Source organism: Ranitomeya variabilis, chromosome 4, assembly GCF_051348905.1.
Source record: "Ranitomeya variabilis isolate aRanVar5 chromosome 4, aRanVar5.hap1, whole genome shotgun sequence".
In the NCBI taxonomy this organism is placed as follows: domain Eukaryota; kingdom Metazoa; phylum Chordata; class Amphibia; order Anura; family Dendrobatidae; genus Ranitomeya; species Ranitomeya variabilis.
In genome coordinates this window covers 331,658,323-331,684,867 of record NC_135235.1, presented here as the reverse complement: position 1 = coordinate 331,684,867, position 26,545 = coordinate 331,658,323, and the positions used below count along the sequence as shown (strand labels likewise).

Genomic DNA, 26,545 nt, shown 5'->3' with positions numbered 1-26,545 from the left:
CGCCAACATATTCCGCAGCGCTTTACAACTTATAGAGGGGACTTGTACAGACAATAGACATTACAGCATAACAGAAGTCACAGTTCAAAACAGATACCAGTAGGAATGAGGGCCCTGCTCGCAAGCTTACAACCTATGAGGAAAAGGGGAGACATGAGAGGTGGATGGTAACAATTGCTTTAGTTATTTGGACCAGCCATAGTGTAAGGCTCGGGTGTTCATGTAAAGCTGCATGAACCAGTTAACAGCCTAAGTATGTAGCAGTACAGACACAGAGTGCTATTAACTGCATAAAGTGTATGAGAACATGATGCGAGGAACCTGATTATGTTTTTTTTTTTTTTTTTTTTATAGGCCACACAGGGATAGTTAGGTTAATGCGTTGAGGCGGTAGGCCAGTCTGAACAAATGCGTTTTTAGGGCACGCTTAAAACTGTGGGGATTGGGGATTAATCGTATTAACCTGGGTAGTGCATTCCAAAGAATCGGCGCAGCACATGTAAAGTCTTGGAGACGGGAATGGGAGGTTCTGATTATTGAGGATGCTAACCTGAGGTCATTAGCGGAGCGGAGGGCACGGATAGGGTGGTAGACTGAGACCAGAGAGGAGATGTAGGGTGGTGCTGAGCCATGGAGTGCTTTGTGGATGAGGGTAGTAGTTTTGTACTGGATTCTGGAGTGGATGGGTAGCCAGTGTAATGACTGGCACAAGGTAGAGGCATCGGTGTAACGGTTGGTGAGGAATATGATCCTGGCAGCAGCATTCAGGACAGATTGGAGCGGGGAGAGTTTGGTAAGAGGGAGGCCGATTAGTAGAGAGTTACAATAGTCCAGACGAGAATGAATAAGTGAGACAGTAAGAGTTTTTGCAGAGTCGAACGTAAGAAAAGGGCGAATTCTAGAAATGTTTTTGAGATGCAGATAAGAAGAGCGAGCCAATGATCGGATGTGGGGGGTGAATGAAAGCTCGGAATCAAGGATGACCCCAAGGCAGCGGGCATGTTGCTTTGGAGTAATGATGGAACCGCACACGGAGATGGCAATGTCAGGCAAAGGTAGGTTAGTAGAGGGAGAGAACACGAGGAGTTCAGTTTTTGACAGGTTCAGTTTCAGATAGAGGGAGGACATGATGTTAGAGACAGCGGTAAGACAATCACTGGTGTTTTCTAAGAAGGTCAGCGTGAAAGCAGGAGAAGAGGTGTATAATTGGGTGTTGTCAGCATAGAGATGGTACTGGAAACCAAATCTACTGATTGTTTGTCCAATAGGGGCATTGTACAAAGAGAAGAGGAGGTAGGGGCAGTATACAAAGGGAAGAGGAGGTGGCCTAGGACTGATCCTTGAGGAACCCCAACAGTAAGGGGAAGGTGAGAGGAGGAGGAACCAGCAAAACATACAGTGAAGGATCGGTCAGAGAGATAGGAGGAGAGCCAAGAGAGAATGGTGTCCTTGATGCCGATGGAGCGGAGCATAGTGAGGAGGAGCTGATGATCCACAGTGTCGAATGCTGCGGAGAGATCCAAGAGAATTAGCATGGAATAGTGACCATTAGATTTAGCTGTTAGTAGGTCATTAGAGACTTTAGTGAGGGCAGTTTCAGTAGAGTGTAAAGAGCGGAAGCCAGATTGAAGAGGGTCGAGAAGAGAGTTATCTGAGAGATAGCGGGTAAGACGGGAGTGGACCAGCCGTTCCAGGAGTTTAGAGATGAAGGGAAGATTAGAGACAGGTCTATAATTAGCGGCACAATTTTGGTCGAGGGAGGGTTTTTTAAGTAATGGATGTATGATGGCATGCTTAAATGAGGAGGGAAAAGTACCGGAAGTGAGGGAAAGGTTGAATATTTTTGTTAGGTGAGAGGTGACAGCCGGGGAAATGGACTGGAGGAGATGTGACGGAATGGGGTCACTGGTGCAAGTGGTCGGGCGAGAAGATGCAAGAAGCCTGCTTACTTCTTCTTCTGTAACTGGTTCAAAGTCAGAGAGTGAACTAGATGCAGTGGGGGAGGGAGGACAGTGCATGGTATGAAGAGATTGGGAGATGATTTCCTGTCGAATGTGGTCAATTTTTTCTTTGAAGTAATTGGCCAGATCGTCAGCGCGGAGATCTGTGGTTGGGGCCTGCTCTCTTGGGTTGAGTAGGGACTGGAAAGTGTCGAAGAGACGTTTAGGGTTATTGGACAGCGAGGTGATGAGGGTGTTGAAATAGGTTTGTTTGGAGAGGTGAAGGGCAGAGTTGTATGTTTTTAGCATGAACTTATAATGGATGAAATCTTCGGGTAGATTAGATTTTCTCCACAGACGTTCGGCGCACCTGGAGCACCGCTGCAGGAAACGTGTTTGCAGCGTGTGCCACGGTTGTCGCCGTCTGTGTCGAGTTGTTCTATGTATAGGAGGTGCAGCTTCATCCAGGGCACTTTGCAGGGTTTCATTGTAATGCTTCAGAGCAGAATCAGGACATGAGATGGAGAAGATTGGGGCCAATGAGGACTTTATCACTACATAACATATGGGATGAAAGCCCTCAGTATATTCCTAAATGGTCAAATGTGACCCCTATTACATAATTAGAGACACACAAGGATCACCACACAAGGATCACCACACTTGTGAATTACTAAACATTATATGTGGGATATAACTGATAAGAAATAATTCTGATATAGAAGCTCAGATATCTCGATGAAGTACAACAATATGTGAACCCCATTCACAGGGAACTGAGTAGCAATGGGTAGAGGATAAAATCCAAAAATTTAATCCAGAATGGGGCTGTATTCAAACAAAACAGGCATAGGAAATTTGCTCATTGAGTCCCTTAGGTGCTAGTGAATAAAGTCTAAAATCCACTCAGCTTCCTTTTTGAGGACACATTTATTGTGATCACCTCCTCTCACATTGGGTTTAACCACCTCAATGACAGAAAAGGAGACGTCTCCTGTATCACCTTGATGTACACTGTTCATGTGTCTCACTAATGGGGTGTCCCGACCATGGCGTTTATTGCCCAAATGCTCCCCCACTCGCATCTTAAACTTCCTCTTCGTTTTCGATCAAGAAAGAAGGTATTTCAGCTCCTTTTGTCCCATAAAATCCATAATTTATTGAAGTAAATTCTTTAACATAACAGCATAATAGCATGCAGCATATATATCACCAGCCCCCAAGGGGTTAGCTTGCATGGGCAGACGCGTTTTGAACCTTGCGGTTCTTAGTCATTGCATACCACATAACTGACAAATCGACCTTAAATATAACATCCTGCTGCGATCAGGTGGTCAGAGTAATTAATCTAATCAACTTTCACCTGATGAAAGGAACAAATATTACTAGTAGAAAATCTAGGTTTAAAAACAAGCAAAAAAACTGCATCATAATATATCAGATTATACAGAAATTATTCCTATATTACATCAGGATGAGACTTTGAAAACCATATTATCTAGCCCTATTAGGTTTTCTGCTAAAAAGCACTCTCTTTGGGAGATATTTTGTCTCCAAATATTTATATCTAGAAAACTTAGTTGCCTGAGAAAACATGGTTACATACTATAGGTAATTATAACTGTGGACATCGCACATGTTTATGTTGCAATCATATGCTTTTAATAATAATGAATTTAAATCTAGTGTAACTGGACTATTAACTTGTTTGTTTTTATAATGTTCAATATGTAGGTTGTACTACTAATCAATTAAAAGTTAGAATCAGACGTCATCTTTCTGATGCTGCCAACAAAAAAGTAGTTACTGTAAATGTTCAGTAGCCACAAAGCATTTTTCAATACATCGTAATGTGGATACTTCCATGTGTAAAGTTATAGGGATAGAAAGAGTCTCCAAACCTCTAAGGCTACTTTCACACTAGCGTCGGGCTCGGCCCGTCGCAGTGCGTCGGGCCGAGGTCACCGACGCTAGTGTTGTCTCCGCCGCACAACGGGGGCAGCGGATGCATTTTTCCAGCGCATCCGCTGCCCGATTGTGAGGTGCGGGGAAGTGCGGGGAGGTGGGGGCGGAGTTCCGGCCGTGCATGTGCGGTCGGAAAAAGCGGACCGTCGGGAGCAAAAATAGTTACATGTAACGTTTTTTGCTCCCGGCGGACCGCCACAACACGGCGCAACCGTCTCACGACGGTTGCGACGTGTGGCAATCCGTCGCAATGCGTCGCTAATGTTAATCAATGGAGAAAAAACGCATCCTGCAAGCACTTTTGCAGGATGCGTTTTTTCTGCAAAACGACGCATTGTGACGGATTGCAGTTAACGCTAGTGTGAAAGTAGCCTAAGAGGTGTAGTATAGTATAGGCATAGGTATATGTAAGAGAATAATTTTCATCAAAGAAAATTACTAAACAGAGAATCCTGGTGGATTTATTATAATTGGCGTACAAGAATACCTATGGGAATGAATATCAAACATGATCTTACATATCATTATATATACATTTTCACTTGTCTTCCCCCTCTCCTACTTTTCATTGCAATTCTAGCACATAGAGCACATTACGGTAATTATTTTATTGTCTTATTATGATGCAGTGTTGTTTGTTTTTAAACCTAGATTTTCTGCAAGCAAAATTTGTTCCTTTCATCAGGTGAAAGTCAGTTGATTAGATTAATTACTCTGACCACCTGATCGCAGCAGGATGTTATATGTAAGGTCGATTTGTCATTTATGTGGTATGCAATAACTAAGAACCGCAAGGTTAGAAACGTATGTGCCCATACAAGCTAACCCCTTGGTGGCTGGTGACATACATATGCTGCATGCTATTATTTTAAAGAATTTACTTCAATTAAATACAGATTTTATGGGACAAAAGGAGCAGAAATACCTTCTTTCCTGATCGATTACTTTTCCTGCTGCACTACAGACTTCTCGTGCTCCAGTTCCTGGAGATTCAATGGGTGAGCTGACTTTTTATTTTCTAATTATTACATCCTCTTCATTTTGCCTACATAATCTAGGGAGCAGGTGCACGTGGCCATATATAAAAGGTCTGAGGTTTTACAGTTGGAATAATCCCTCTAGAAAAATTATAACTACTTACCGGTAATTTGATTTTCCAGATCCATGACAGCACCGTTACATGAGAGATGGCTCCCGCCCCCAGGAACAGGAAACCTGCAGTGGAGATAAAAGATGGGGGCGGTACCTCTCTCCTCAGTTTGTTTACAGAGTATGGAAGGTAATCGCTTTATTAGTTTGGGTATATGTACATTACATTCACCTCCAAAGGTTATTTACTTATTATTAATTTGTACATTTATGTGGATATTATCCTTTTTTTTTTTTTTGTGAATCACACAACCATCACCAATATAGGGCGGGAATTAGTGCGGTGCTGTCATGGATCTGGAAAATCAAATTACCGGTAAGTAATTATCATTTTTTCCCTTCCCCATGACAGGACCGTTACATGAGAGGAAGAAATAGAAAAGACTCCTAGGGTGGGACAATAGCAGATAGCACTTTCCTCCCAAAAGCAAGACTTGATAGCCATGACAGCACCGATACATGAGAGGAAGAAATAGAAAAGACTCCTAGTGTGGGACAATAGCAGATAGCACTTTCCTCCCAAAGGCAAGACTTGATAGCCCCAGATCTAGCCTGTAGTGGTGGATGAAAGTAGAGGGTGAAGACCATACCGCTGAATTGCAGATTTGTTTTATAGATGCATTTGCCCTTTCCGCCCAGGATGTGGCGATGGCCCTTGTGGTGATAATGTGATTTTCCGATTTAGGTTGTAGGGTTTTTTTGCATGTTCTGACAAGGTCTGCCACTGTAATTCCCTTGAATGCAGTTGTGCCCATTGGACCGCCGGAATTGTTGCCATCAGCATACCTAGGAGGGACATGGCCTCACTCACTGAGACAGACTGGGCCGCCTGTGTTTGCTTTATCTTTTGTTTTATGGCCTCAACTTTCCTGTCTGGAAGGACACAATCTTGTCTGATTGAATTTAACTGAATCCCAAGGAACTCTTGTATCTGGGTTGGAACCATTCTCGATTTTTTCAAATTTATTATCCATCCCAACATGGACAATATATCTCGTACTCTTGTCACAGCTTTTATGCAGTCTTCCTGATTGTCTGCTAAAAGAAGAAAATCATCTAAGTAGGGTACTAGAAGAATATTTTCTTTCCTCACGTAGGATGCTATTTCCGAAATTATCTTCGTGAAGATACGAGGGGCTACTGATACCCCGAAGGGAAGACACTGGTACTGCAGATGGGTGTAAACTTGTTCCAGCTGTACCACCAACCTAAGATACTGTTGATGTTCTATGCAGATTGGTACATGGTAGTAAGCATCTGTAAGATCTATTACCGCCATGTAACAGCCCGGATACAGTAATTTTACTGCCGTTTTTAGAGTTTCCATTTTGAATTTTTCTACTCGGATGTGTCGGTTTAGGGCTTTAAGATTAAAAATTTTTCTTAGTGAACCATCCGGTTTTGGCGTGAGGAACAGGGTGCTGTAAGAGCCGTTTCCTATCTCTTGTGGTGGCACTCTTACAAGGACTTATTTTTCCCAAAAGAGATGGATTTCCCTTTCTAGTGTAATTTGGTTTCTTTTGACCACATGGGTGAATTTTACTCGCTGAGGAGGCTGGGTGATAAAGTTTAACCGTAGGCCTTTGGATCATAGGTTGATTACCCATTGTGAGGGTTGTAGCTTTACCCACTGATGGACAAAAAACTGAAGCCTTCCCCCACCCGGACTCTGGCGTCATTGTTGCTTAGGGTCTGATTTATGAGGGGGCTTATTGAAGAGGAATCCTCTGTCGTTCCAGGTCTTTTCTCGTATGGATCTATCCCCTGGCCGGCCTCGGCCTGCTTTACCTGATCCCCGAAAGGATCGTTGAGTCAGTCCAACAGCGTCTAAAGAAGGGGGCGGAGGGAAATGCTTTTTCTTATCTGCCGCTTTCTCTAAAATTTTGTCCATTGCCTTTGAAAATAAATATTGTTCTTCGCATGGTACCGCGCAGAGTTTTACCTTTGATTGGAAGTCAGCATTCCAATTTTTTAACCATAATGCTCTTCTGCCTGAATTGGAGAGGGCACTTGCCCAGGCAGCAAATCGTACTGAATCAATGGCGGCATCTGCTAGGAACCCCGCCGCGTTTTGTAATGAAGGTATTACTTCCAGGAGTCTGTCTCTTGGACATTTGTCGCTTATTTGCTCACTTAGTTCTTCTAACTACTTAAAGAAGTTGTCCACTACATTTTTTTTTTCATAAATCTTGCTATTATGTGCCACTGAAAACATCCACTGTCTTTATTTTAGCAATATTACCTTTTATCATGCTGTAGCAGCACATCTTCAGTGCTGGATCCAGCTCTCATGGGGTTAATCGACAACTTCCTTTCTCCTGACTTACTGTGCTCTAATACTACAAGTTCCATGATGCATTGCACTCGCCTGTAACTCTGCACCTGGCAAACCCACTCCAAAACACACCCAAACCCCTCACTCCTCTAGCTTCAAAAAGATTTGTGATGTCATTCCTGTCCAACCTCCTCTTTTACATTTGTCCAACCCACACTCCATTACACACAGATAGATATGAGATAGACAGATAGATAGATAGATAGATAGATAGATAGATAGATAGATAGATAGATAGATAGACAGGCAGATAGACAGACAGACAGACAGACAGACAGACAGACAGATAGATAGATAGATAGATAGATAGATAGATAGATAGATAGATAGATGGGATGGATAGATACATACAGATATATCTGTATATCTATGTCTATTTCCATAGATATGTCCATATCCATGTTTCTAAACCCCTTCACCCCTGGAGCTTTTTTCGTTTATCGCTCCCCTTCTTTGCAGAGCCATAATTTTTCCGTCAATATGGCCATGTGAGGGCTTATTTTTTGCGGGACAAGTTCTACTTTTGAATGACACCATTGGTTTTACCATGTCGTGTAACAGAAAATGTGAAAAAAAGTCAAAGTGCAATGAAATTGCAAAAAAAGTGCAATCCGACACTTGTTTTTTGCTTTGCTTTTTTGCTAGGTTCACTAAATGCTAAGGCTGTGTGCACACGTTGCGGATTTGATTGCAGATCCGCAGGGTTTTTTGCTGCACAGAATTGCATCAAATCCGCAGTGTAGAGCACAACAACCAATGTAAGTCTATGGGAGCCGCAGACTTGTTGTGCACATGCTGCGAAAAAGGCCGCACCGAAACACAGCTTTTTTTTTTTCTGCAGCATGTTACTTCTTTTGTGCCGAACTACAGCATTTCTGCACCCATAGTCTTTCATTGAGTCGGGCACATCCGCAGCAAAACCGCAGATGTAAAAAAGATCTGCAGTTTAGATGCGGATGTTGGTCCGAGAAACGCTGCAGTTCGGGAGGAGGGAAGTGTGTGGGCAGTGATGGTGTGCGTGTATGTGTGTGCTGGGTCTGCGGGCTGTTCGGATGTGTGCGGCGCTGTGCAGGACTGTTCAGGTGTGTGCGGGGTCTGCGGGCTGTTCGGATGTGTGCGGGACTGTTTGAATGTGTGCGGCGCTGTGCGGGACTGTTCGGGTGTGTGCGGGACTGTTTGGGTGTGTGCGGGACTGCTCAGGCGTGTGCGACGCTGTGCGGGACTGTTCGGGTGTGTGTGGGACTGTTCGGGTGTGTGCGGGGATCATCCAATGGGACTACAAGTACGCAGCATCCAATCTGCAGCTAATTCGGATATAATCCGGACAGTGGACACGCACCCTACACTATCCATACATCTATCAATAGATATATCTATCCACATATATCTACAGATAGATATAGGAATAGATAGATGTATGCATCTATAGATCTATCTATATGTAGCTCTGTCTATCCATTTCATCTATCATCTATATGTCTATATATCTGTGTGTAATTGAGTGTGGGTTGGACAAATGTAAAAGAGGAGGTTGGACAGAAATGACATCACAAATCTTTTTTTTTTGTTCAATAATACATCTTTATTTCGCTTTCAAAAACGCATACAAAAACGCACAAAAAACACGCAAAAACCGCACCAAAAAAATTAAAAAATGCATCAAAAGCGCGCAAAAACTGCACCAAAAACTGCATCATAACCGCACCAAAACCGCACCAAATACTGCATCAAATCTTCACCAAAAACTGCATAAAAAAACATCAAAAACCTGAATCAAAACCACGCAAAAAAAAAGCAACAAATACTGCAGCAAAAACTGAATCAAAACCGCGTAAAAAACACACCAAAAACCGCACCAAGAACAGCATCAAAACCACACAAAAAACCCGCATCAAAACCACGCAAAAACATGAAAAAAACGTGAAAAAAATGCATCCAAAACGCAGCTGCGTTTTCTGCAAGGAGATGCAGATTTTGTGCAGACAATTCTGCACCCAAATCTGCAACGTGTGCACAGAGCATAAAACTGACCTGCCATTATGATTCTCCAGGTCATTACGAGTTCATAGACACCAAACACGTCTAGGTTATTTTTTATCTAAGTGGTAAAAAAAATTTCAAAACTTTGCTAAAAAGAAATAAAATAATTGCGCCATTTTCTGATACCTGTAGCGCCTATGTTTTCTGAGATATCGTGTCGGGTGAGGGCTAATTTTTTGCGCGCCGAGCTGACGTTTTTAATGATACCACTTTTGTGCAGATACGTTCTTTTTAGTGCAATGTCGCGGCGACCAAAAAACCATAATTTTGGCTTTTGATTTTTTTTTCTCGCTATGCCGTTTAGCGATCAAGTACATTTTTTTTGTTGTATTGAAAACAGCTGACATGTTGCGGCTTTGAAGTGGGCTCACCGCCGAAGCCCACATCAAAGCGTGGGGATACTGCCAGCTGACGTACTATTCCGTCATCTGGCAGAAAGGGGTTAATGAACAAAATGTTTCAGTTAAAAAAAAAAAAAAAAAATGGCGTGGGCTCCCACGAAATTTTCTGCGCCAGAGGGGGAAAGCCGACGGCCGGGGGCAAATATTTGCAGCCTGCTATGAATATCAGCCCGCAGCTGTCTGCGTAGCCTTTACTGGCTATTAAAATAGGGGTACCCCCCCCAAAAAATGACGTGGGGTCTCCCTATATTTCATAGCTAGATAGGCTACGCAGACAGCTGCGGGCTGATATTCATAGCCTAGAGAGGGGCCATGGATATTGGCCCCCCCCCCGGCTACAAATACCAGTCCGCAGCCGCCCCAGAAATGGCGCATCTGTAAGATGCGCCAATTCCGGCACTTAGTCCCTCTCTTCCCACTCCCGTGTAGCGGTGGGATATGGGGTAATAAGGGGTTAATGTCACCTTGCTATTGTAAGGTGACATTAAGCCGGGTTAATAACGGAGAGGCGTCAATAAGACGCCTATCCGTTATTAATCCAATAGTAATAAAGGGTTAATAAAACACAAAAACATTAGGAAAAAAGTATTTTAATATTCTTCATTTCACCATACTTACCAAAGTTCTTCGCCTGCAAAAAACGTAAAATAATAAACCGTATACTACCTGTCCGCCGTAGTCCAATTAATAACGAGTGTCCCACGACGATCTCCCCTATAGAACAGTGACATTGGGTGATGTCACTGCTCTATAGGACCTTCAGTGACACACTTACAGGAGGCAATGGCTCCTGCAGTGCATCACTGAGAGGTTACTATAGTTCACTGGTCTCACTTTATGGCAAAAAGCTGCGTGGGAACTTTTTCACACAGCAATGCCAAAAGTGAGACCAGGGACTATTATCTCACAGGGGTGTAGGAATACATTGTGAGGAATACATTGTGGAAGGATACCTTCCTCCCCTCAGTGTGTTCCTGGAGCCCCTGGAGAGCAGTCGCATCAGCTGATGCTCCTGCTCTCCACGGGAGATCGTCGTGGGACACTCGTTTTTATTGGATTTCTGCGGATCAGGGAGTATATTGTTTGCTTATTATTTTAATATTTTTTATAGGTGACACTGGCTTCGGGAAACAAAGTGACAAGTGGTGGTGAGTATGTACTCTATGTTACATGTACTGTATGTCTGTATGTATGTTGTATGTATGTACTGTATGTATGTACCGTATGTGGCATGTCACATGATGTCACATGCTGCATGTCATCGCATGGTGCATGTCGTCGCATGCTGCATGTCGTCGCATGTTGTCACATGTCGTCGCATGCTGCATGTCGTCGCATGTCGCATGTTGTCACATGGTGCATGTTGCATGCTGCATGTCACATGTCGCATGTCGTCGAATGCTGCATGTCACATGGTGCATGTTGTCGCATGCTGCATGTCACATGCTGCATGTCGCATGCTGCATGTCGTCGAATGTCACCGCATGTCGTCGCATGTCGCATGATGTCACATGTTGCATGTCGTCGCATGTCATTGCATGGTGCATGTCGTCGCATGGTGCATGCTGCATGTCGTCGCATGTCGCATGTTGTCACATGGTGCATGTCACATGTCGCATGGTGCATGTCGTCGCATGCTGCATGTCGTCACGTGGTGCATGTCGCATGCTGCATGTCATCGCATGTCACATGTTGCATGCCGTCGCATGCTGCATGTCGTCGAATGTCGCCGCATGTTGCATGCCGTCGCATGGCGCATGCCGTCGCATGTTGTCACATGCTGCATGTTGTCACATGTCGCATGGTGCATGTCAGATGTTGCATGTCGTCACATGGTGCATGTCGTCGCATGCTGCATGGCGCATGTCGTCACATGTCGCATGCTGCATTTCGTCACATGGTACATGTCGCATGCTGTCACATGCCCTTGCATGCTGCATGTCTCATGTTGCATGTCCTGTATGTGTGTTCTATGTATGTATTGTATATGTGTGTTTTGTTTTTTTTTACATTCAACACACTAGCCGGACGATGGGACTACTGCTGTCCCATCATTGGCTAATGTGTCACTCACTGTCACTGTAGCAGGCAGAGCCCGATGGGACTTGTAGTCCCATCGGACGATGCCTGCACACAGAGACGCTCGCCGCCGCCGCACAGCCCCGCAGACCCCCGCACACTCCAGCACCTTCGGCACAGACCTTCACCGCGCAGACCCCGCCGTTGCACCGGCCGCCGACGCACCGGCCGCCGCCGCACCGGCCGCCGCCACATTTACTTGACTGTATACGAGTTGGTGACTCTAGGTTCAGCACCTGTTCACACTTAGTCTATGTTTGGATGTGACGGTCAGTTTTTTCAAATGTATTCTTTAGCCTTCTGACCGAGCACTCCGCCTCTTAGCCACAGGTGTTTAAAACGCAACAGGTCCATTACCCCTCCACAGAAAGAGAGAATGTTAGTCTAAGAAGAGGTTTCACAGGTACCCATTCAGATGGAGACATTTATTCTCAGGGAGGAAAGGAAAGCGTAGGACCTGGTATACGAGAGATGCCCTAAAGTGGCTACCAAGTAAACATAAAATTGGCCATTTTTATGCGCTAAACGCTCTCATTTTTCATATTTCTAGTGCAGTAATGCAGTTCAGTTTTCATGTTTCATGTTTGCATGTTTCAGCACTGCAGTGTGCTGACTTATTTACTTGACTGTATACGAGTTGGTGACTCTAGGTTCAGCACCTGTTCACACTTAGTCTATGTTTGGATGTGACGGTCAGTTTTTTGAAATGTATTCTTTAGCCTTCTGACCGATCACTCCGCCTCTTAGCCACAAATGTTTTAATCGCAACAGGTCCATTACCCCTCCACAGAAAGAGAGAATGTTAGTCTAAGAAGAGGTTTCACAGGTACCCATTCAGATGGAGACGTTTATTCTCAGCGAGGAAAGGAAAGCGTAGGACCAGGTATACGAGAGATGCCCTAAAGTGGCTACCAGGTACACATAAAATTGGCCATTTTTATGCGCTAAACGCTCTAATTTTTCATATTTCTAGTGCAGTAATGCAGTTCAGTTTTCATGTTTCATGTTTGCATGTTTCAGCGCTGCAGTGTGCTGCCTTATTTACTTGACGTCACTGTGAGAACATTATACTGTGTGGGGGGGATGGCAGCACTGTGAGAACATTATACTCTGTGTGGAGGATGTCTGTACTGTGAGAACATTATACTGTGAGGGGAGATGGCTGTACTGTGAGAACATTATACTGTACTGTATGTGGAGGGATGGCTGTACTGTGAGAACATTATACCGTCTGGGGGGATGACGGCTCTGTGGGAATATTATACTGTGTGGAGGGATGGTGGAACTGTGAGAACATTATACTGTTTGGGGGGATGGCTGTACAGTGAGAACATTATACAGTGTGTGGGGTATGGCGGTAATGTGGAAACATTATACTGTGTTTAGGGGGATGGCGGTAGTCTGGGAATATTATACCGTGTAGGGGATGGAGATACTGTGGGAAGATTGTACTGTGTGTGGGGGATGGCAGTACTGTGGGAACATTATACTGAGGGTGCTGGGGATAGCGGTACTGTGAGAACAATATTCATACCTCCCAACCGTCCCGGATCCAGCGGGACTGTCCCGATTTTGACAGTCAGCCCCGCGATCCCGGGCGAGACATTAGTTGTTCCGCACTGATTGGGAGGTGTGTAATCTCACCCGGTCAGCTCCCTGAGTCCCTGCACCCGCAGAGCAGCACACCACCTATTGGCTGCTTTGTGCGCACAGGACCTGTGATGAAGTTACAGGATGGGAGGAGTCAGGGGGTCACATGATCGAGAGGAACACCGTGTACAGGACTCTGCTGGTTGTCCTGGTGCCGGACGAGGGTAAGCGGGTATGTGTGAGGTCAGGAGTTGTTTACAGTGTGGATGTAGCATAGCCATGTGTGTATGAGGTGTATGGATCGGAGCAGCGTGTGAAAGGTGTATGGAGCGGAGTCGTGTGTGTAAGAGGTGTACAGAGCCATGTGTGTACGAGGTGTATGGAGTGGTGCCGTGTACGAGATGTATGGAGAGGAGCCGTGTGTGTATGAGGTGTACGGAGCAGAGCCGTGTGTGTGCAAGGTATACGGAGCGGAGCAGCATGTGCAAGGTGTATGGAGCGCAGTCGTCTGTGTACGAGGTGGATGGAGCGGAGCCATGTGTGTACGAGGTGTACGGAGCGGAGCCGTGTGTGCAAGGTATACGGAGCGGAGCAGCGTGTGCAATGTGTATGGAGCGGAGCCGTGTGTGTACGAGGTGTACGGAGTAGAGCCGTGTGTGTACGAGGTGTACGGAGTGGAGCCGTGTGTGTACGAGGTGTACGGAGCGGAGCCGCATGTGCAAGGTGTACGGAGCAGAGCCGTGTGTGTATGAGGTGTATGGAGCGGAGCCGTGTGTGTACAAGGTGTATGGAGCGGAGCCGTGTGTGTACGAGGTGTACGGAGTGGAGGCGTGTGTGTACGAGGTGTACGGAGCTGAGCCGCATGTGCAAGGTGTATGGAGCGGAGTAGTGTGTGTACGAGGTGTATGGAGCGGAGTCGCATGTGTACGAGGTGTACGGAGCGGACGCTGGCTGTGTCGGATCGGAGCAGATATTGCTCCTCACTCTGACACTGACTGGCACAGGAGACACGGAGAGGTCTTTATCAGTGGCATATCACAGCTGCAGCGACGTGAGCAGTCAGCGGCGCAGCTGGATGACATCATTCAGCGCCGTGGGAGTGGAAGCTGCCGGCTGCTGCGAGGGTGCGTGGTGAAAGGTGTTTGTGTGTAGTGATGGAGAAGGCAATGATGGGGGTGGGGTAACCATGTGTGCCATTATATTGTGCCCAGCATTATGTGTGGCCATTATACTGTACCCAGCATCATGTGGGGCCATTATACTGTACAAAGCATCATGTGGGGCCATTATACTGTATGGACCATCACGTGGGGCAAGTATACTGTACGCAGCATCATGTGGGGCCATTATACAGTATGGAGCATGTCGCCATTATACAGTATGGAGCATTATGTGTGGCCTTTATACAGTATGGGGCACTGTGTGGCCATTATACAGTATGGAGGATCATGTGGAGCAATTATACAGTAAGGAGCATCATGTGTGGCCATTATACAGTATAGAGCATCATGTGTGGCCATTATACAGAACGCAGCATCATGTGTGGCCATTATACAGTACGAAGCATCATGTGGGGCTATTACACAGTATGGAGCATAATGTGGCCATTATACAGTATGGAGCATCATGTGTGGCCATTATACAGTATGGAGCATCATGTGTAGCCATTATACAGTATGGAACATCATGTGGCCATTATACAGTATGGAGCATCATGTGGCCATTATACAGTATGGAGCATCATGTGTGGCCATTATACATTATGGAGCACTGTGTGGCCAATGTACAGTATGGAGCATCATGTGGAGCCATTATACAGTATGGAGCATCATGTGCGGCCATTACACAGTATGCAGCATCATGTGGGCCCATTATACTGTATGGAGCATCACGTGGGGCCAGTACACAGTATGCAGCATCATGTGGGCCCATTATACTGTATGAAGCATCACGTGGGGCCAGTACACCGTACGCAGCATCATTTGGGGCCATTATACAGTATGGAGTATCATGTGCGGCCATTATACAGTATGGAGCATCACGTGGGGCCAGTACACCGTACGCAACATCATTTGGGGCCATTATACAGTATGGAGCATCATGTGCGGCCATTGTACAGTATGCAGCATCATGTGGGCCCATTATACTGTATGGAGCATCACGTGGGGCCAGTACACTGTACGCAGCATCATTTGGGGCCATTATACAGTATGGAGCATTATGTGTGGCCATTATACAGTATGGAGCATCACATGGGGCCAGTACACTGTACGCAGCATCATTTGGGGCCATTATACAGTATGGAGCATCATGTGTGGCCATTGTACAGTATGCAGCATCATGTTACATAGTTACATAGTTATTAAGGTTGAAGGAAGACTTTAAGGCCATCTAGTTCAACCCATAGCCTAACCTAACATGCCCTAACATGTTGATCCAGAGGAAGGCAAAAAAAAACCATGTGGCAAAGAGTAAGCTCCACCTTGGGGAAAAAAATTCCTTCCTGACTCCACATACGGCAATCAGACTAGTTCCCTGGATCAACGCCCTATCAAGATATCTAGTGTATATACCCTGTAACATTATACTTTTCCAGAAAGGCATCCAGTCCCCTCTTAAATTTAAGTAATGAATCACTCATTACAACATCATACAGCAGAGAGTTCCATAGTCTCACTGCTCTTACAGTAAAGAATCCGCGTCTGTTATTATGCTTAAACCTTCTTTCCTCCAGACGTAGAGGATGCCCCCTTGTCCCTGTCACCGGTCTATGATTAAAAAGATCATCAGAAAGGTCTTTGTACTGTCCCCTCATATATTTATACATTAACATAAGATCACCCCTTAGCCTTTGTTTTTCCAAACTAAATAGCCCCAAGTGTAATAACCTATCTTAGTATTGCAGACTCCCCAGTTCTCTAATAACCTTGGTCGCTCTTCTCTGCACCCGCTCCAGTTCAGCTATGTCTTTCTTATACACCGGAGACCAGAACTGTGCACAGTATTCTAAGTGTGGTCGAACTAGTGACTTGTATAGAGGTAAAATTATGTTCTCCTCATGAGCATCTATTCCTCTTTTAATACATCCCATTATTTTATTTGCCTTTGTAGCAGTTGCCTGACACTGGCCACTGAATATGAGTTTGTCATCCACCCATACACCCAGGTCTTTTTCATTGACGGTTTTGCCCAGAGTTTTAGAATTAAGCACATAGTTATACATCTTATTACTTCTACCCAAGTGCATGACCTTACATTTATCCCCATTAAAGCTCATTTGCCATTTATCAGCCCAAGCTTCTAGTTTACATAAATCATCCAGTAATATAAAATTGTCCTCCCCTGTATTGATTACCCTGCAGAGTTTAGTGTCATCTGCAAATATTGAAATTCTACTCTGAATGCCCCCTACAAGGTCATTAATAAATATGTTAAAAAGAAGAGGGCCCAATACTGACCCCTGTGGTACCCCACTGCTAACCGCGACCCAGTCCGAGTGTGCTCCATTAATAACCACCCTTTGTTTCCTATCCCTGAGCCAGCTCTCAATCCACTTACACATATTTTCCCCTATTCCCATTTTATGTAACAACCTTTTGTGTGGCACCGTATCAAAAGCTTTTGAAAAGTCCATATACACTACATCCACTGGGCTTCCTTGGTCCAGTCTGGAACTTACCTCTTCATAGAAGCTGATCAAATTAGTCTGACATGAACGGTCCCTAGTAAACCCGTGCTGATACTGGATCATGAGGTTATTCCTCTTCAGATACTCCAGTATAGCATCCCTTAGAATGCCCTGCAGGATTTTACCCACAGTAGAGGTTAAGCTTACTGGCCTATAATTACCGAGTTCAGTTTTTGTCCCCTTTTTGAATATTGGCACCACATTTGCTGTACGCCAGTCCTGTGGTACAGACCCTGTTATTATGGAGTCTTTAAAGATTAAAAATAATGGTCTATCAATGACTGTATTTAATTCCTGCAGTACTCGAGGGTGTATCCCATCCGGGCCCGGAGATTTGTCAATTTTAGTGATTTTTAGACGCCGCCGTACTTCCTGCTGGGTTAAGCAGGTGACATTTAATTGGGAATTTTTATCACTAGTCATTTTGTCTGCCATGGGATTTTCTTTTGTAAATACTGATGACAAAAAGTCATTTAGCATATTGGCTTTTTCCTCATCCTCATCCACCATTTCACCCAGACTATTTTGTAAGGGGGCCAACACTATCATTTTTTAATTTCTTACTATTTATGTAGTTTCATGTGGGCCCATTATACTGTATGGAGCATCACGTGGGGCCAGTACACTGTACGCAGCATCATTTGGGGCCATTATACAGTATGGAGCAACATGTGTGGCCATTATATAGTATGCAGCATCATGTGGGCCCATTATACTGTATGGAGCATCACGTGGGGCCATTACACTGTACTTAACATTATTTGGGGCCATTATACAGTATGGAGCATCATGTGTGGCCATTGTACAGTATGCAGCATCATATGGGCCCATTATACTGTATGGAGCATCACGTGGGGCCAGTACACTGTACGCAGCATCATTTGGGACTATTATACTGTATAGAGCGTCATGTGTGGCCATTATACAGTATGGAGCATCACGTGGGGCCAGTACACTGTACGCAGCATCATTTGGGGCCATTATACAGTATGGAGCATCATGTGTGGCCATTATACAGTATGGAGCATCACGTGGGGCCAGTACACTGTACGCATCATTTGGGGCCATTATACAGTATGGAGCATCATGTGTGGCCATTATATAGTATGCAGCATCATGTGGGCCCATTATACTGTATGGAGCATCACGTGGGGCCAGTACACTGTACGCAGCATCATTTGGGGCCATTATACAGTATGGAGCATCATGTGTGGCCATTGTACAGTATGCAGCATCATGTGGGCCCATTATACTGTATGGAGCATCACGTGGGCCAGTACACTGTACGCAGCATCATTTGGGGCTATTATACAGTATGGAGAGTCATGTGTGGCCACTATACAGTATGGAGCATCACGTGGGGCCAGTACACTGTACGCATCATTTGGGGCCATTATACAGTATGGAGCATCATGTGTGGCCATTATATAGTATGCAGCATCATGTGGGCCCATTATACTGTATGGAGCATCACGTGGGGCCAGTACACTGTACGCAGCATCATTTCGGGCCATTATACAGTATGGAGCATCATGTGTGGCCATTGTACAGTATGCAGCATCATGTGGGCCCATTATACTGTATGGAGCATCACGTGGGGCCAGTACACTGTACGCAGCATCATTTGGGGCTATTATACAGTATGGAGAATCATGTGTGGCCACTATACAGTATGGAGCATCATGTGGGGCCAGTACACTGTACGCATCATTTGGGGCCATTATACTGTATGGAGCATCATGTGTGGCCATTATATAGTATGCAGCATTATGTGGGCCCATTATACTGTATGGAGCATCACGTGGGGCCAGTACACTGTACGCAGCATCATTTGGGGCCATTATACAGTATGGAGCAACATGTGTGGCCATTATATAGTATGCAGCATCATGTGGGCCCATTATACTGTATGGAGCATCACGTGGGGCCAGTACACTGTACTTAACATCATTTGGGGCCATTATACAGTATGGAGCATCATGTGTGGCCATTGTACAGTATGCAGCATCATATGGGCCCATTATACTGTATGGAGCATCACGTGGGGCCAGTATACTGTACGCAGCATCATTTGGGACTATTATACTGTATAGAGCGTCATGTGTGGCCATTATACAGTATGGAGCATCACGTGGGGCCAGTACACTGTACGCAGCATCATTTGGGGCCATTATACAGTATGGAGCATCATGTGTGGCCATTATACAGTATGGAGCATCATGTGTGGCCATTATACAGTATGGAGCATCACGTGGGGCCAGTACACTGTACACATCATTTGGGGCCATTATACAGTATGGAGCATCATGTGTGGCCATTATATAGTATGCAGCATCATGTGGGCCCATTATACTGTATGGAACATCACGTGGGGCCAGTACACTGTACGCAGCATCATTTGGGGCCATTATACAGTATGGAGCATCATGTGTGGCCATTGTACAGTATGCAGCATCATGTGGGCCCATTATACTGTATGGAGCATCACGTGGGGCCAGTACACTGTACGCAGCATCATTTGGGGCTATTATACAGTATGGAGAGTCATGTGTGGCCACTATACAGTATGGAGCATCATGTGGGGCCAGTACACTGTACGCATCATTTGGGGCCATTATACTGTATGGAGCATCACGTGGGGCCAGTACACTGTACGCAGCATCATTTGGGGCCATTATACAGTATGGAGCAACATGTGTGGCCATTATATAGTATGCAGCATCATGTGGGCCCATTATACTGTATGGAGCATCACGTGGGGCCAGTACACTGTACTTAACATCATTTGGGGCCATTATACAGTATGGAGCATCATGTGTGGCCATTGTACAGTATGCAGCATCATATGGGCCCATTATACTGTATGGAGCATCACGTGGGGCCAGTATACTGTACGCAGCATCATTTGGGACTATTATACTGTATAGAGCATCATGTGTGGCCATTATACAGTATGGAGCCTCACGTGGGGCCAGTACACTGTACGCAGCATCATTTGGGGCCATTATACAGTATGGAGCATCATGTGTGGCCATTATACAGTATGGAGCATCACGTGGGGCCAGTACACTGTACACATCATTTGGGGCCATTATACAGTATGGAGCATCATGTGTGGCCATTATATAGTATGCAGCATCATGTGGGCCCATTATACTGTATGGAGCATCACGTGGGGCCAGTACACTGTACGCAGCATCATTTGGGGCCATTATACAGTATGGAGCATCATGTGTGGCCATTGTACAGTATGCAGCATCATGTGGGCCCATTATACTGTATGGAGCATCACGTGGGGCCAGTACACTGTACGCAGCATCATTTGGGGCTATTATACAGTATGGAGAGTCATGTGTGGCCACTATACAGTATGGAGCATCATGTGGGGCCAGTACACTGTACGCATCATTTGGGGCCATTATACTGTATGGAGCATCATGTGTGGCCATTATATAGTATGCAGCATTATGTGGGCCCATTATACTGTATGGAGCATCACGTGGGGCCAGTACACTGTATGCAGTATCATTTGGGGCCATTATACTGTATGGAGCATCATGTGTGGCCATTATACAGTATGGAGCACTGTGTGGCCATATTTTTTTTGGTTTATAATTATTGTTTATGAAACAATATCAGAATTGTGATCAGAATTGCTAAATGGGTGTGGTTGGGGCGTGACTAGTTGTGAAATGGGTGTGGTCAGAGTGTGGCCTTAAAACTGGCCGCGACGCGCTGCGCGCTCGGCTAACTTTGTCCCTCTTTCCCTTCCTCGAAAGTTGGGAGGTATGCAATATAGCTTGGGTGGTGGGGATGATGGTACAGTGAAAATACACTGTTTGGGGGATGGCGGTAATGTGGGAACATTATACTGTTTGTGGGGGTGTGGCGGTATTGTGGCAACACTATACTGTGTGTTGGGGATGACTGTACTGTGGGAACATAATATTGTGGGAAAATTATGCTGTTGATGGGTGGATGGTGGTACTGTTGGAACGTTATACTGTATGGGGCATCATACATACTGCATATTGTACATAATGAAGGCATTACACTGTGTGGGGCCAAGCAAGGGGCCCTGTACTATGCGAACAGTTTCCTCACTTCCTGTCTTCCATAGTTGGGTCGTACATATATATTACAGGAAACAGAGCAAAAACGTTATGATTCTTATAAAGTGGCAAAAAAAAAACCTGAAGAGTCTAAGTGCTGAAGGGGTTAATGTCCCACTCGCTCAGTAATGGAGAACTTCCACATACCTCCACGGTAGAGGCTAAATCCAAGTCGGCTAAAGGACCTCTGCCCATGTGACCGGAAGGGGCGGTGCCTCTTCCTCCATAGAACAGACAGAGCAGACACGAGGAAGCTGTGGATGTCATGGCGGGATTTCGTGCAGGATTTGGTTTTGGAGTGGTTTGTGCAGGATTTGCCTCTTCCTCCATAGAGCAGAGCAGACAGGAGGAGGCTGTGGATGTCATGGCTGGATTTCGAGGATTTTTGTGCAAGATTTGGGGTATTATGGGGCTCATTCTCCAAAGTCATAGATCAGGTAAGTGGGAGTCTGCCTGGAGAGAATGTGGTGATGTTGCTTGCATGGGGCTGCCTGGGGAGAATGGGGGGGTGATGCTTGCATGGGGCTGCCTGGGGAGAATGGGGGGGGGGGGTGATGCTTGCATGGGGCTGCCTGGGGAGAATGGGGGGGGGGTGATGCTTGCATGGGGCTGCCTGGGGAGAATGGGGGATGTTGCTTGCATGGGGCTGCCTGGGGAGAATGGGGTGGTGTTGCTTGCATGGGGCTGCTGGGGAGAATGGGGGGGTGATGCTTGCATGGGGCTGCCTGGGGAGAATGGGGGGGTGATGCTTGCATGGGGCTGCCTGGGGAGAATGGGGGGGGTGATGCTTGCATGGGGCTGCCTGGGGAGAATGGGGGATGTTGCTTGCATGGGGCTGCCTGGGGAGAATGGGGTGGTGTTGCTTGCATGGGGCTGCTGGGGAGAATGGGGTGGTGATGCTTGCATGGGGCTGCTGGGGAGAATGGGGTGGTGATGCTTGCATGGGGCTGCTGGGGAGAATGGGGTGGTGATGCTTGCATGGGGCTGCCTGGGGAGAATGGGGGGGTGATGCTTGCATGGGGCTGCCTGGGGAGAATGGGGGGGTGATGCTTGCATGGGGCTGCCTGGGGAGAATGGGGGGATGTTGCTTGCATGGGGCTGCCTGGGGAGAATGGGGGGATGTTGCTTGCATGGGGCTGCCTGGGGAGAATGGGGTGGTGTTGCTTGCATGGGGCTGCCTGGGGAGAATGGGGGATGTTGCTTGCATGGGGCTGCCTGGGGAGAATGGGGTGGTGTTGCTTGCATGGGGAGAATGGGGTGGTGATGCTTGCATGGGGCTGCATGGGGAGAATGGGGTGGTGATGCTTGCATGGGGAGAATGGGGTGGTGATGCTTGCATGGGAAGAATGGGGTGGTGGTGCTTGCATGGAGCTGCCTGGGGAGAATGGGGGGGTGGTGCTTGCATGGGGCTGCCTGGGGAGAATGGGGGGGGGGGTGCTTGCATGGGGCTGCCTGGGGAGAATGGGGGATGTTGCTTGCATGGGTCTGCCTGGGGAGAATGGGGTGGTGGTGCTTGCATGGGGCTGCCTGGGGAGAATGGGGTGGTGGTGCTTGCATGGGGCTGCCTGGGGAGAATGGGGTGGTGATGCTTGCATGGGGAGAATGGGGTGGTGATGCTTGCATGGGGAGAATGGGGTGGTGATGCTTGCATGGGGAGAATGGGGTGGTGATGCTTGCATGGGGAGAATGGGGTGGTGATGCTTGCATGGGGAGAATGGGGTGGTGATGCTTGCATGGGGAGAATGGGGTGGTGATGCTTGCATGGGGAGAATGGGGTGGTGATGCTTGCATGGGGAGAATGGGGTGGTGATGCTTGCATGGGGAGAATGGGGTGGTGATGCTTGCATGGGGAGAATGGGGTGGTGATGCTTGCATGGGGAGAATGGGGTGGTGATGCTTGCATGGGGAGAATGGGGTGGTGATGCTTGCATGGGGAGAATGGGGTGGTGATGCTTGCATGGGGAGAATGGGGTGGTGATGCTTGCATGGGGAGAATGGGGTGGTGATGCTTGCATGGGGAGAATGGGGTGGTGATGCTTGCATGGGGAGAATGGGGTGGTGATGCTTGCATGGGGAGAATGGGGTGGTGATGCTTGCATGGGGAGAATGGGGTGGTGATGCTTGCATGGGGAGAATGGGGTGGTGATGCTTGCATGGGGAGAATGGGGTGGTGATGCTTGCATGGGGAGAATGGGGTGGTGATGCTTGCATGGGGAGAATGGGGTGGTGATGCTTGCATGGGGCTGCCTGGGGAGAATGGGGTGGTGGTGCTTGCATGGGGCTGCCTGGGGAGAATGGGGTGGTGATGCTTGCATGGGGCTGCATGGGAAGAATGGGGTGGTGATGCTTGCATGGGGCTGCATGGGGAGAATGGGGTGGTGATGCTTGCATGGGGCTGCATGGGGAGAATGGGGTGGTGATGCTTGCATGGGGCTGCCTGGGGAGAATCGGGTGGTGTTGCTTGCATGGGGCTGCATGTGCATGCTGGACGGGGGGTCCGCCTGGGGAGAAGGGGGAGATGTTGTTTGCATGGGACTGCATGCTGGAGGGGCCTGCCTGGGGAAGGGTGACTGCATGCTGGGGTCTCAGTGGGAAGGGGGTCATGTTTCTTGCTAGCGGGGCTGGGTGTCTGTTGTGAAGGGGGGCTGCAGGTCTCTGGGGAAGAGAGGCTGTGTGCTGGAGTCTCTGTTAGGAAGGGGGTCATGTTGCCTGCGTGGGGGATCTGCGGGGATCTGCGTGCAGGGGGGTCTACCTGCAGAATGGGGCTGATGTTACTCGCATGGGTCTATGTGGTGTGGGGAGCTGATGTCACGTGCTGTGCAGGTCAGTGTGTGATGTCACTTGCGGTGGGGGGTGCAGGGAAGTATAGTGCTACGTGTGTGGGGGCGAACGGGAGGGGATGAATGATGATGGAGATCTGAGGGATTGATATTACTTGGCATGAGAATCTCTGCCTGATGGTGAGGAGTCGGTCCTGTTAATATTAATATTATTGGGGACACATGCTGTCAGATTGATGACTGACCTATGACCTCTGGGAGCGAAACAGCTTTACAACAATGTCTCCAGATCCCTGGCTTTATTCTCCCCTCGCACGCTGTGCTACTCAGTATTAGCCCGGTGGCCACTGGTGTCAGCCACTACTTGTATCCAGTTTTCTGCATTATTTTTTTTTCTGTTTTATTCTAGGTATTCTGACTTTTCCCCATCCTGTGCCCCCCCCCCCCAGAGCAGTGACCTCCCTGCAGATGTCATTACATCACTGGACTTCTTTTCACCAAGTGGAATGGCGGTGCCCCCACAATCCATGTGAGGACCCAAAGGGATGACACCGTGTGCATCTGATAATGTCAGATAGATGAGTATAATTACTTTAAAAAAAACAAAAAAAAAAACCCTTTTTCTCGATTTGCGCTCGCTCTGTCTCCCCGCGCTCGCTCTGTCTCCCCGCGCTCGCTCTGTCTCCCCGCGCTCGCTCTGTCTCCCCGCGCTCGCTCGCATCAGGGGCTTATCTACAGCATTCTGTAATGCTGTAGCTAAGCCTCCAATGTATGCTAAAAGATGAGAAAAAGAGGTTATATTATACTCACGCGGGCGGTCTGATCCAAGTCGCGGTCCGGTCCTGGGCCTCCCATCTTGATAGGATGACTTCCTCTTCTTGTCTTCACACTGCGGTGCGCAGGCGCCGGGAAAGGTCAGAGAGGCCTGGGGCCTGCACACTGCAGTACTTTGTGCTGGAGCCGCAGCGTGAAGACACGAAGAGGACATCATCCGATGAAGATAGGAGGCGCCAGACCGGCCCGCGATGCCCATCGTACAGGACTGGGACTGTCCCTGGGTGAGTATAATATAACCTCTTTTTCTAATTTTTAAGGATACATCGGGGGCTTATCTACCGCATTACAGAATGCATTACAGAATGCTGGAGATAAGCCCCTGATGCTGGTGGGCTTAGCTCGCCCTCAATTTTGGGGGTGACAGGTTGCCTTTAAGCACCACAATACAATTTTTGCAGCTAAAGCACAGGGGACTTTGGTACAAAATGTGTTTTTCTTTTTTGTAATTAATCTGTCTTTAATGTTTAATTCATTGTTTTAATTTCTAAAACTCTTTATTATTGATTTGTATGTATGCATACTTATATATTTCTCTTTTTTTTTATTTCTAACTATTTGACTTGTAATAAACTTGTTTGACAGCTATGAGTTGAAATTTCATTTCCTTGCGGATTTACATTCTATGGGGAAGAGACAAAAGGTCGGGGGTGCAGCAGCTCGGGTGGTGGTGAGGCGGCAGAATGGTTATTGCAGGCTGTAGGCTTTCCTGAAGAGGTGGGTTTTCAGGTTCCGTCTGAAGGATCCAAGGGTGGTGGATAATTGGACGTGTTGAGGCGTGGAATTCGAGAGGATGGGGATATTGGGGAGAAATCTTGGAGGCGGTTGTGTGAGGAATGAATAAGTGTGGAGGAGAGTAGGAGGTCTTGGGAGGATCGAAGATTACGTGAGGGAAGATATTGGGAGATTAGTTCAGAGATATAAGGAGGGGACAGGTTGTGGATGGCTTTGAAGATCAGTGTTAGTAGTTTGAACTGGATTCGTTGTGGAATTGGGAGTCAGTGGAGAAATTTGCAGAGGGGAGAAACGGGAGTAGAGAGGTGGATTAGCCGGGCAACAGAGTTAAGGACAGACTGGAGTGGTGCAAGAGAGTTAGCGGGGAGGCCGCAGAGGAGGATGTTGCAGTAGTCGAGGTGAGAGATAAGGGCATGCTCAAGCATTTTAGTAGATTGAGGGCAGAGGAAGGGACGGATTCTGGCAATATGTTTGAGTTGGAGGCGACAGGAGGTGGCAAGAGTTTGGACGAGCGGTTTGATGGACAGGGCAGAGTCGAGAGTTACCGTGAGGTAGCGGATTTCAGGTGTGGGAGAGTACGTGATTCTGCTTACCATAATAGATAGATCAGGTAGGGGAGATTGGCATTGTCTACATTGAGTTTTAGGAAGCGAGAGGTGAAGGAGGATATGGCTGACAGACACTTCGGGATTCTGGACAGCGGAGAGGTGACATCTGGGCCAGAGAGGTAGATCTGAGTGTCATCAGCATACAGGTGATACTGGAAGCCATGGGACTTTATGAGTTATCCTAGGCCAAGGGTATAGATGGAAAAAATTAGGGTCCCCAGGACAGAGCCTTGAGGGACTCCAACAGAGAGAGGGCGGAATGAGCCAATACAGTCTGCTGTGCCTGCCC

The 26,545-nt window shown here is 47.0% G+C and overlaps 1 long non-coding RNA gene and 1 pseudogene across 2 annotated transcripts in view; one reads left to right on the top strand and one right to left on the bottom strand.

Moving 5' to 3' along the window:
• The window catches only part of LOC143764693 (uncharacterized), a 133,503-nt pseudogene that overhangs the window by 93,945 nt on the left and 13,013 nt on the right, over positions 1–26,545 (bottom strand). The gene's annotated exons all lie outside the window — the stretch shown is intronic.
• LOC143764702 (uncharacterized) lies at positions 21,452–25,501 on the top strand. The gene is made up of 2 exons (XR_013213253.1): positions 21,452–21,736; positions 24,489–25,501. It is a non-coding gene; the product is annotated as an uncharacterized LOC143764702 (long non-coding RNA).